General features: G+C 46.7%; 1 pseudogene; it reads right to left on the bottom strand.

Annotated features, from left to right (window-relative positions):
* Positions 1–1,301: 1,301 nt before the first annotated feature.
* Positions 1,302–2,328, bottom strand: LOC132592119 (spermidine synthase-like; annotated as a pseudogene).
* Positions 2,329–10,692: the final 8,364 nt, after the last annotated feature.

Raw genomic sequence — 10,692 nt, 5'->3', positions numbered from 1 at the left:
GCCCTCATGTGACCCTGAGGTTGTGGCCAAATTTCAGGGCGAACGGATAAGTGCTTGTGGGAGAAAAGTGGGGAATAACACACACGCACCTTCACCATTTATATATATATATAGATGAAGAAAGTGTTGAAAAACACATTTGTTAAGAAAGCAGAAGCTTTTTTTACTTGGAATAATTAGAGAGGAACTACTTAAGAAAGATATTACGTTTTTTCTGTATGCCACAACAGCAGCTAGAATAGTATTAGCAAGAAATTGGAAAACTGAAGATTTACCTATGGTGGACAACTGGCAGTTGAAGCTGATAGAATTTATGGAACTGTCCGAGCTGACTGGGAGACTCCGTGACCAGAGGGAAGAGTCGGTGGAAGAAGATTGGAAGAAATTTAAAGTTTATTTAGGAAATAATGGTAAGATTAGCAGTGTTTAATAAAAGATTTGGAAGTATAAAGAGGTTGTAGATGAGGATTAGTTGAGTTATTATTGTATATTAAGACTTAGTTAAGTTATTGTATTAATATTTTTGGGAGAGATAAAAAAAAGGTTTTATTGTACAACGTGAGGGGAAGGGGCTCGATTTTCTGTTGTATATGAATCTGACTTACATTTCTCCCATTGAGGAGTATCAAGCTTTGTTTTCACTGGGGCTGAAAGTTTCTTTCTTTTCTTTTCTTTTTTAATTTGATTCCGTTTACTATACAAAGAGGTTAACGGTTCTCTACAGACAACTCTGGTCTTTGTCTGTAGCTCACCCAATTAAAACGCCGCCAAGAGATCCCGCTGATGGGCTCAGGAATCGAGGCAGGCAGGCAGGCAGGCAGGCAGGGGGCATGTGACCCAAACCACCTGATCAGGCAAGGAGGAAAGAGTTGTGGGCATTCCGTGGAGCTGGGGGGCAAGGGGGAGCAAGGCAAGGGAAAAGATATCCAACTATGCCAGCTCCCACCCCACCCAATGCCAATCCCCATGCCCCCTCCAAAGGCAGAGCATCAAACCATTGTGCCTGGTCTTTCCCAACTAGATGGCAACCACTTTCAAGGGAAATAAATGGTCAGTTATAAATAGGGCATTTTCAGGGTGGGGTTTTCAGGCTCTACATTCATGCTCCACAGGCTGGAGAGACGAGTTCAAGCAATGGCCCAATAGCAAAGCCTGAGCTAGGTAGGTGGGGGTGGGGGGTTGTTTGGAAGAGGGGTCCTGCGGCTGGGTGCAAACCCAGAGTCCTTTCCTTTTTTAAAATACCTAATTGGAATGAATGTTTAGCTGGCAGGCTAGAGGCCGCAAGGCAAGCGAGGACCATGTCAGGCCGCCCGCCCGCCTGCCAGAGGCGATCCGCTAGGTGGGTGAGGCTTCTGGGGTTTTCCGTCCCGCCGGGCCATCCGAGGCCAGAGGTGGATCTGCGTCGGGGTTCTCAGAGCCTTTCGTGCAAATTCAGGCAGGACAAAGGCTGCCCGGTGGACACCTGAGTTATACTTCAGATTCCTTGCTTCCACTTCCTTCTGGGACAACTGTTGGACAGGGTCCCTGAAATTAGGGTTTCAATTCTTGCTGCAGAGCATGAAGCCGATCTGTCCACTGGGGTAGGTCGGGGTGGTGCAGTAGGCGTACTCGGCCACGGGGAACAGCGACTTGCAGAACTGCCACATCTCCTTTAGGAGGTCCAGGTGCAGCCACTGGCATTCGCCTTGGCAGCAGAGAATGCCGTCGTCCCGCAGAGCTGTCTTCTTTGAAGAGGCTTTCTGCAGGACCCATGGGGTCGGAAGGGTCTGTGATTATCACATCCAAAGCCTTCTGGTTCTGCATCATGAATTCGAAGCCGTCCCCAACATGCAAGGTAAGTTTTGGGCTAGAATATCCCACGGCCATCCCTGGGAGGTACTTCTTAGATGCTTGGATCACATCCTCGTCGATTTCGCACTGTACCATGGACTCCACGGAAGGGTGCTGGACCACTTCCCGCAAGACTCCTCCATTGCTGCCCCCAATGATGAGCACCTTCTGTGGGTTTGGGGGACTGCACAAGGGAAGGTTAGCGATCATTTCCTGGTACAAAAACTCGTCCCTCTCTGGGCACTGGGTGACTCCATCAAGGACCAAGACGTTCCCGTATGTTTTGCTCCTGAAGACCAGGATCTCCTGGAAGGGCGACCGCTGGTGATGCAGGACCTCCTGGACTTGCAGAGAGAGGGCCTGCCCAGCCCAGAGGCTGCACGTCTCGCGGAACCAGCCCTCTTGGATGACGACTGCTGGGGCTGCTGTCTCCTCCTCTGCCTCCCCTCCAGCTGCTGCCCTTCCTCCTCCTCCTCTGCCTCCCAAGCTAAGCTCCATGGCCAGCCAAACTGGGGAAGGTGAAGCGGCTGCCCCTCTGCTCCACTCTGCCTCGCCTCCGCAAGCGCAGGCCACCTCGGGGCTGAAGGTTTCTGAGACAGGGTTTTCTCGTGAGGAGATGAGGAACGGCGAGAACCAACACCAGATATGCAGGATTTCCCTGCTGAGATAGTCTTCAGAAAAGATGATTGAGTTCCTGGCCCTGGAGATTCTGCCCTCAGACCAGATGAGGCGCTAGGGCACAGAAGCATCCGAATCTGATTCGGATTCGCACATCCCCTGTTGGAGCATAAAAAGTGCATTTTTTATTATGTATTCATAATTCTTCTATAAAAAATATAGTCCATACACTATATGTATGGCCGCCTCTCTGGAGCTCGCTCGCTCGCTCAAGGGCTGCTGGCTGTGCGCTCGCCCACCAATTGGACAAAGGGGCGCTTCTCCCGGAAACTGGCCCCTCTCCATGGGTGGAAGGGGAGCTGGCGCCCTGCTCCGGGTGCAAGGAGCGCCAGGCCAGCCGAGCAGAGCTGGTTTGTGCTTGCGACGACGAAGCGCAGCATTGAGGGAAAGGCGCCTGCCTTCTCTCCGCGAAACTCACCGGCAACCCCCCCCCAACCCGTCGCGCATTTACAAGAGCTCAAGCGGCTCCCTCTGAGGATTCCCTTTCCCTTCTGGGCCGGCGGGATACCTGCCTTCCTCGCTCGGCCCCTGCCCCCCCCCCCGCCCCATGCTGGGTACGCCCATGAGCAGGAGCGCCTCTTTCCCCGTTTCCGACACTCACAGCAAAATAAAATGCCATTCCAATGGCTGTCTCTTTTCGGTTGCGGCGATGTACATATTTTCCGGCCTCTTTGAATATTCTTTTATAGGTTTTTTTTGAAGATGCCGCCAAAGTCCTGTAACATCAAAATAAGAGACAAAGGATGCACAAGCCTGAAGCTGGCACAACAACAACAACAAACAACAACAACAACAACAACATTACTTGCACCCCGCCCACCTGATTGGGTTGCTCCAGTCACTACCCTCTGCTCCTCTCCAATTTCACCCAAGTCGTATCCCAATATCTAGCTCTCCTTCAAGGAAGGGATGCTTGAGAGTGCATGGCTTGTTGTTGTTATTGTTTAGTCGTTTAGTCGTGTCTGACTCTTCGTGACCCCATGGACCAGAGCACGCCAGGCACTCCTGTCTTGCACTGCCTCCAGATGTTTAGAAAGCTGGTGCAAATGTTAATCTGGTTTTAGGTAAAGGTAAAGGGACCCCTGACCATTAGGTCCAGTCGTGACCGACTCTGGGGTTGCGCGCTCATCTCGCATTATTGGCCGAGGGAGCCGGCGTATAGCTTCCAGGTCATGTGGCCAGCATGACAAAGCCGCTTCTGGCAAACCAGAGCAGCACATCGAAACGCCGTTTACCTTCCCGCTGGAGCGGTTCCTATTTATCTACTTGCATTTTGACGTGCTTTCGAACTGCTAGGTTGGCAGGAGCTGGGACCAATCTGGTTTTAGTCTATTGTTATTTTAATTTTTCAAAAGTCTCAAATTATTGTTGTTAGTTTTTCTAATCGATATTTTCTTATCTTTTCTTTTCAGCCGCTTTGAAGTTTGTTTTACTACAAGCAACAGCACATACATTTTCTGAAATAAGTCATAAGTTTATCCCCATTTCCCAGAAAGCAGGCCTGGGGGGGGGGCTGCTCTTCTTGCCTCACCTGCCAGTCCTTTTCACCTTCTTACCTTGCAAGAAGACGGATGCCTTCGAAAAAGGTTTCTTTACGTGCCAGCATGTCCCAGCAGCTTTCTAAGTGGAACATTTCTCCGTCTGTGATGCCTCCAAAACGGCCAACCAGATATTTCATGGCCTGCACTGTGGTCCTGAGTCAAGTGAAGAAACCAAGAATATTGTACTATTTATTTTTCCATTTTAAAAATTTGCATACTGCCCTTCACCCGTAGATCTCAGGGCAGTTCACAACATAAAAATACAAGATAAGAAGCACAAAATAAATAAGAAAAACATGAACAAACCAAACCAATAACCCCTCTCCCTCTCACAGACACAGTTGAAAGGGCGTAGGATGTTAATCTGCCAATGGCCTGGTTGAAAAGGAACCTTTTTGCCTGGCATCTAAAGGTATATAATGAAGGCACCAGGCAAACCTCCCTGGGGAGAGCGTTGCACTAATGGGAGCCACCACAGAAAAGACCCCTTCTTCTTTTGCCACCCTCCAGACTTCTCGTGGAGGAGGCACATGACGAGGGGCCTCTGATGATGATCACAAGGTCTGGGGAGGTTCATCTGGGGAGTTTGAGGTCCTTGACATCTTGCAGTCTTGAGCTGCTTGGCCTGATGGATCCAACCACAACCATCGCCCTCTGCACCCTCCCACATGGTTCCAGCACAAGCTGCAACCTTTCGGCTGTGATGGAGACTTAAGGTTTCCTGAGACGTGAGTCTCACCCCACCAAAATCAGCCCATCCAACATCCTTTCCCATCCTAGTGTCCTTCAGGTGTTTTGGACTACAACTCCCATCTTCAGCCCAGTTGGTGGGAGTTGTGGTCCAAAACGACTGAAGAGTACAGGAGTTGGGGAAGCCTGGGTCTCTTAGCTACCTAACCTTAGCAGAACCTCCATGTCCAAAGGAGGCCTATCTCTTGGGGGGAGGGCTGAGCCATCACGGCTATGGGTCAGGCTGACAAGCGCCCAGAGAGAGAAGGGAGGGCCACCCCAAATGCATTAGTAGGTCCCTTACGCCAGCGGATCGAGGCAGGAAGAGGGGCCTGTGATGGTACTGCTGCTCTTTTCCAGGACAAAGCTGAGGCGGAGGCTGAGTGCCAGCAGGATCCTGGGGAAGTTCTGTTCCAGCAGCCCCGAAGCCTCCGGTAAGGTGAGTATCCGGGACAGAGCGCTGGTAGCCTGGAGGGACAAAGACAGGAGAACGTCATTCAGCAGAGGTCATCGTCAAATCTCCCAACTTTCTATGCAGGAAGCAACATAGAAACTGAATGGTTTCCTACCGCTGTTGGAACTTGCGGATTGGAGCCCTTCCCCAGGATCCTCCTCAGCATAGGTTTAATTAGCTGGCTGCTGGCATACTGGTTGCTGACCAAAGTTCTCCAGACCGCTGTGGCTCTTCTGCAATTTTTAAAAAGAGATTTTTTCTTTCCCCCCTTTTCTTAAAAAAAGTCAGGTCAGCCCCCCCCCCTTTAAGCTTTATATTGCACATACATACATTAAATTCAGCTCTCCCCATTTCCACCTCACAAAAGCTTTGCACATTGGCAAAGCAATCTCCCCTAATTCCTATATGTTATTTCCCCGTAACACACTCATCTCTTTTTTTTCCCCCATGTTAAAAATAAACTTTATTCAAGAAACTTTTAAAAAGAATTATACACACACCAGGGGATAAACATAAATACACATTTAAGCCACCCAACATAAATTAATCAACATAAATAGACAAACCAAATTGATCAAAACTCGCTGGGCAAATTAAATCTTTCAAACTGTAAATAATATACAATATCAAATTAAACAAACGTAACATAACATAACATAACATAACTCATCCCCAAATCAAATCATAACACATAAACATACGCACATAAAATCAATTCATTTTAAATTAAAATTGGCTTCCAATCGCCAATATATCGTTTCCCTTACTATCATCCCTTAATTTGCTTTGCCTCTTATTAATTCAAATTGATTTATTCCTGCATGTTTTCTCTACTCAAAGCAAATCAATAACTCTGTTTCAATATTTTCTTCCACATATCTCCATTCTGCTTCTGTTCTCTGTTTTGGTATATTCCTCATTGCCGCCGTCATCCTTGCCAAATTCATAAACTCTACTACTTTAATTTGCCACTCTTGGATTGTTGGTATTCCGGTTCCTTTCCATTTTTGAGCTAATACTAATCTCGCTGCATCACAAGCATACAAAAAAATATTAACTCTATCTCTAGGGATATTTTCTGGGATTAAACTTAATAAGAAATATTCAGGGTTTTTTTCAAATGTGACTTTTAACATTCTCTTCAATTTCTCATATATATCATTCCAAAATTTATTTATTTCTTTACACTCCCATCAAATGCCACCTGTATACAAGCTTCATCATGTTTTCTTTAATTCCTGAACACGCTGTAAATCTCATTGTTGATCTCCACAAATTATCCCACTGTGTTTTGTAAATTGGTCTTCCTAAATCCTGGGCCCACTTTGTCATTACAGATTTTATCTCTTCATCTTTTAATTCCCACTCTAATAAAAATTTATACATCTTGGATAGTGGTTTAACCATATTATCAATCAGAATTTCTTGTAATTTAGATTTCCCCCCAATAAATCCTATTTCTTTATGGTTTTTTAAAATAAACTTTGTATTTGGAGATAATGTAACCAGCTAGCACAATGATGTTTTGTCTGTTCATATGGTTTTATTACAAATTGATCTCCTTCCTCCTTCACTATCAATTCTTGATAGGTTGGCCATTTTCCACTTTTACCTCGGCCGCTCATCATCGTCATCTCCAATGGCAACGCCCACCAGGGCGTCTTTGTCTCTAATAAATTTTTGTATTCATCCCAGATTTAAAATACCAATTTTTTAAAATAAAAAAATTCCTTCAGTAGCACCTTAAAGACCAACTAAGTTTTTATTTTGGTATGAGCTTTCGTGTGCATGCACACTTCTTCAGATACCAGATAGAAAGAGGATGTCAGTTTGTACCTGAGCAAGTTTCTTGGTGAGGTTGATGGACTTCCATTTCATGCGGCTCAATGTGGTGCCTTCCATAGTTCTGGTTACAGGTAGGTAGCCGTGTTGGTCTGGATCGAAGTAAAATAAAAAAATTCCTTCAGTAGCACCTTAAAGACCAACTAAGTTTTTATTTTGGTATGAGCTTTCGTGTGCATGCACACTTCTTCAGATACATGCACGCACACGAAAGCTCATACCAAAATAAAAACTTAGTTGGTCTTTAAGGTGCTACTGAAGGAATTTTTTTATTTTACTTCGATCCAGACCAACACGGCTACCTACCTGTAACCAATTTTTTAAATTATATGATCCGTGAAACTTTTATCATTCCCTCTGCTTTCCTGTAATATGTATGCGTGCCAGCCTTTGTTATTCCTAAATCCCTCCAATTCCAAGAGCTCTTGATTTTCTAATACCATCCACTCTCTCATCCATCAAAAACAAGCGGAGGCTTAATATAATTTAAGATCAGGGACCCCCCAACCACCTCTCTCCTTAATGTTCGTTAATAATTTTAAGAGGCCCTTACTCATCCCAGTCAGTGGAGCAGTCTAACAGGCTGTCAAGCACTGGGGTCAGCCGCTTCGCCGCGATGTTGGCTACTGCTGTAAGGGCCTCGTCCTTTGTTCGGGCGTCTGGGATGCTCGGGAGATGGTGGTAGATCTCCCTGATGATCATGGGCAGCTGGAAGAAGATAAAAGAAGACCAGGATGAGAAAGTGAGGTGGACCTGAAAGAAAGCGAGGGATTTCGGAGAAATGATATATGATGAGAAAAACAAACAAACAAAACAAAACTGAAGCTTTTGGGGTTATAGGGTCAGAAGTTCCAAAAAAGATGGTGAAGTTATTTGTGTATCCTGTTTCTCCTAAAATAAAACATACCCATAAAATAAGCCATAGCAGGATTTCTAAGCAATTGTGCAATATAAGCCATACTTGAATTATGGTGCTGGAGGAGACTCTTGAGAGTCCCATGGACTGCAAGAAGATCAAACCTATCCATTCTTAAGGAAATCAGCCCTGAGTGCTCCCTGGAAGGACAGATCGTGAAGCTGAGGCTCCAATACTTTGGCCACCTCATGAGAAGAGAAGAATCCTTGGAAAAGACCCTGATGTTGGGAAAGATTGAGGGCACTAGGAGAAGGGGACGTCAGAGGACGAGATGGTTGGACAGTGTTCTCGAAGCTACCAACATGAGTTTGACCAAACTGCGGGAGGCAGTGCAAGACAGGAGTGCCTGGCGTGCTATGGTCCATGGGGTCACGAAGAGTCGGACACGACTAAACGACTAAACAACAACAAGCCATACTCTGAAAATAAGACATAGTGATAGGCGCAGTTCTGGAGGGCGCCAAGGAAGAGGCTAGGCTGGACATATAATTAAAAAATAAGACATCCCCTGAAAATAAGCCACCGTGTTGTTGTTTTTTGAGGAAAAATAAATATAAGACGGTGTCTTATTTGTGGAGAAACACGGGGTATGTGACTACAGCTGCTAGGATTCTCTATGCACAGAAATGGGAAAACGTTCTAAGTCCCCTGACATACGATATCCCAGTGAGGCTGAACTGGCAGCAGCAGGAAGAGATAGCAAACCCTGCGACCGAAGATGAAAGAGAGCCAGGATCAAGCAGGGTTTTCTTTCTTTCTTTACAGCCCATGGAGGGGGAGGGAACACAAAGTAAAGAGACGCAGGAAAGTGAACAGGCAAGTTCACAGACCGTGCAAGGGTTAAGTTCCGAGTCAGGGGAGGGGCAAAGACCTGAGCCCCCTCGTGATTACGTGAACGTAGGTGGAAGGTCGGAAAAGAAGCCGCGAATCAACGATACAGATTGAAATGCCCAGTTGTGTAAATAGCAAGAAATAAAAGCTATAGAACGACATTGCCACTACTGTTTGTGTGTGAAGAGAGCAACTATGAGACCCTGACAGTGGAGGGGGGGAGAGGAAAAATTATTAGGTACTGGAATTTAATGACTACAGTATTCGTTTGTTTGCTTGAAAATGTGTATTTAGATTTTCAATACATGTAGCTTACAAAAGAGAACCACAAAAGAAATAGAAAACAGATCCAAGAGCCGGCTTGACTCATCTCTCCTGTTAACCCTAGGAATAGCAGTGGTCCATTGACCTCAGTGTTGTCTACATTCTGTTTCCTTTGCATTGACATGGACAGGGTGGAAGAATGTACTTAAAATACTGCCATTTTGGAAGCCAAGCTGCAGCAGAATGGAAACAGAGGCGCCCGCCACAGACGTGGAAACCAATGCCTTCTTACTACCCAGAAGCAAGCTAATTCTACGTTCAAAGAAAATGTTTCACTGATAGGAAACCTGCTCTCTGCCTCTGTTTTGAGCCTTACCTCTTCCATTTCCATCCCGCATTCCTCAAGGAAGGAACTCAGCAGGACTCCTGCGGCCTGCGAGGTGGCTCTGCCTTCTACTGTCAAGTTGTCAATCGCCATCAGCACAACCTCGTTGATCTGGCTGGGCGTGAGGTGCTCCCCAAAGGCCTGGCACAAAGAAGAAAGAAGAGGGAGTTTTCTTCTGCTCCACATCTGGCCACTTTTCAGTAGACCACGGGCGCCTTCACAAACAAAGTGACCTATCTATCCACTCTGCCTTGCAGAGGGTTGAACTAGATGACCCCCAGGATCCCTTCCAACTCTCCAATTCTGATGGTTCTCTCTCCTCCCCATTTTATCCTCATGAGGTACTTTAGACCGAGAGGCTGTGACGGACCCCGTGAGTTTCCTGGCTGAGTGGGGATTTGAACAGGCTTCCTCAACCTTGGCCCTCCAGATGCTTTTGGCCTACAACTCCCATGATCCCTAGCTAGCAGGACCTGTGGTCAGGGATGGTGGGAATTGTCGTCTCAAAGCATCTGGAGGGCCGAGATGGGGGAAGCCTGCCCTAGGTGGTGTGGGCTGCCTGAGGAGGTTGGTGGGGCAGGGCCCCATTTGCCCGAATGGACAAACCTCTGCTATCTGGGAGCTGGCTGCGGTCTTAGCAAGAAAGAGTACAAAAAGCCACACTTACCTTGGCCACTTTGGTGATGTCATCGATGTAAATGGAGGGGCCAGAGATGAAAAAGTCCTCTCTGGCCCACTTCACCACGTGGCCCTTCCTCTGCAGCTCCCTGCTCTGCACTTCCGTTCCTAAGAAGGGTCATACAAAAGAACACAGCATTAGTGCTCCCTGCTCAAAACCTCCCGTTTTCCCATTGGGACCAACAAAAATATTATCAATTTCACCTCAAAAATTATAAATCAGAACTAAAAGGCAACCCAAAGGAGTGGGGTGGTTATGGAGCTCTATGGTTGCAGCATTGGGGGGGGGGGTTCCGTTTAGAAAAACGGCGAGGAAGAGGAGACGCAATGTATGGCAAGGGGGAAGTGGGGAGAGAGAAAGCTTCCTCTCTCTCCCTCCTAACATGAGAACTCCGGGGCCTCCAATGAAACTGAAGTTTCAGGATGGTCCTCCTTCTTGCAGTGCACAGCTAAACTTTGGAACTCCTTGCCACAGGAGCCATTGATGGCCATGGACCAAGATGGCTTTCAAAGAAGATGAGGCAAATTCATGGAAGAGAAGGCT

The sequence above is a fragment of the Zootoca vivipara genome, chromosome 5, assembly GCF_963506605.1.
Source record: "Zootoca vivipara chromosome 5, rZooViv1.1, whole genome shotgun sequence".
NCBI classification, from domain to species: Eukaryota; Metazoa; Chordata; class Lepidosauria; order Squamata; family Lacertidae; genus Zootoca; species Zootoca vivipara.
This window is presented reverse-complemented; position numbering and strand designations above follow the sequence as displayed.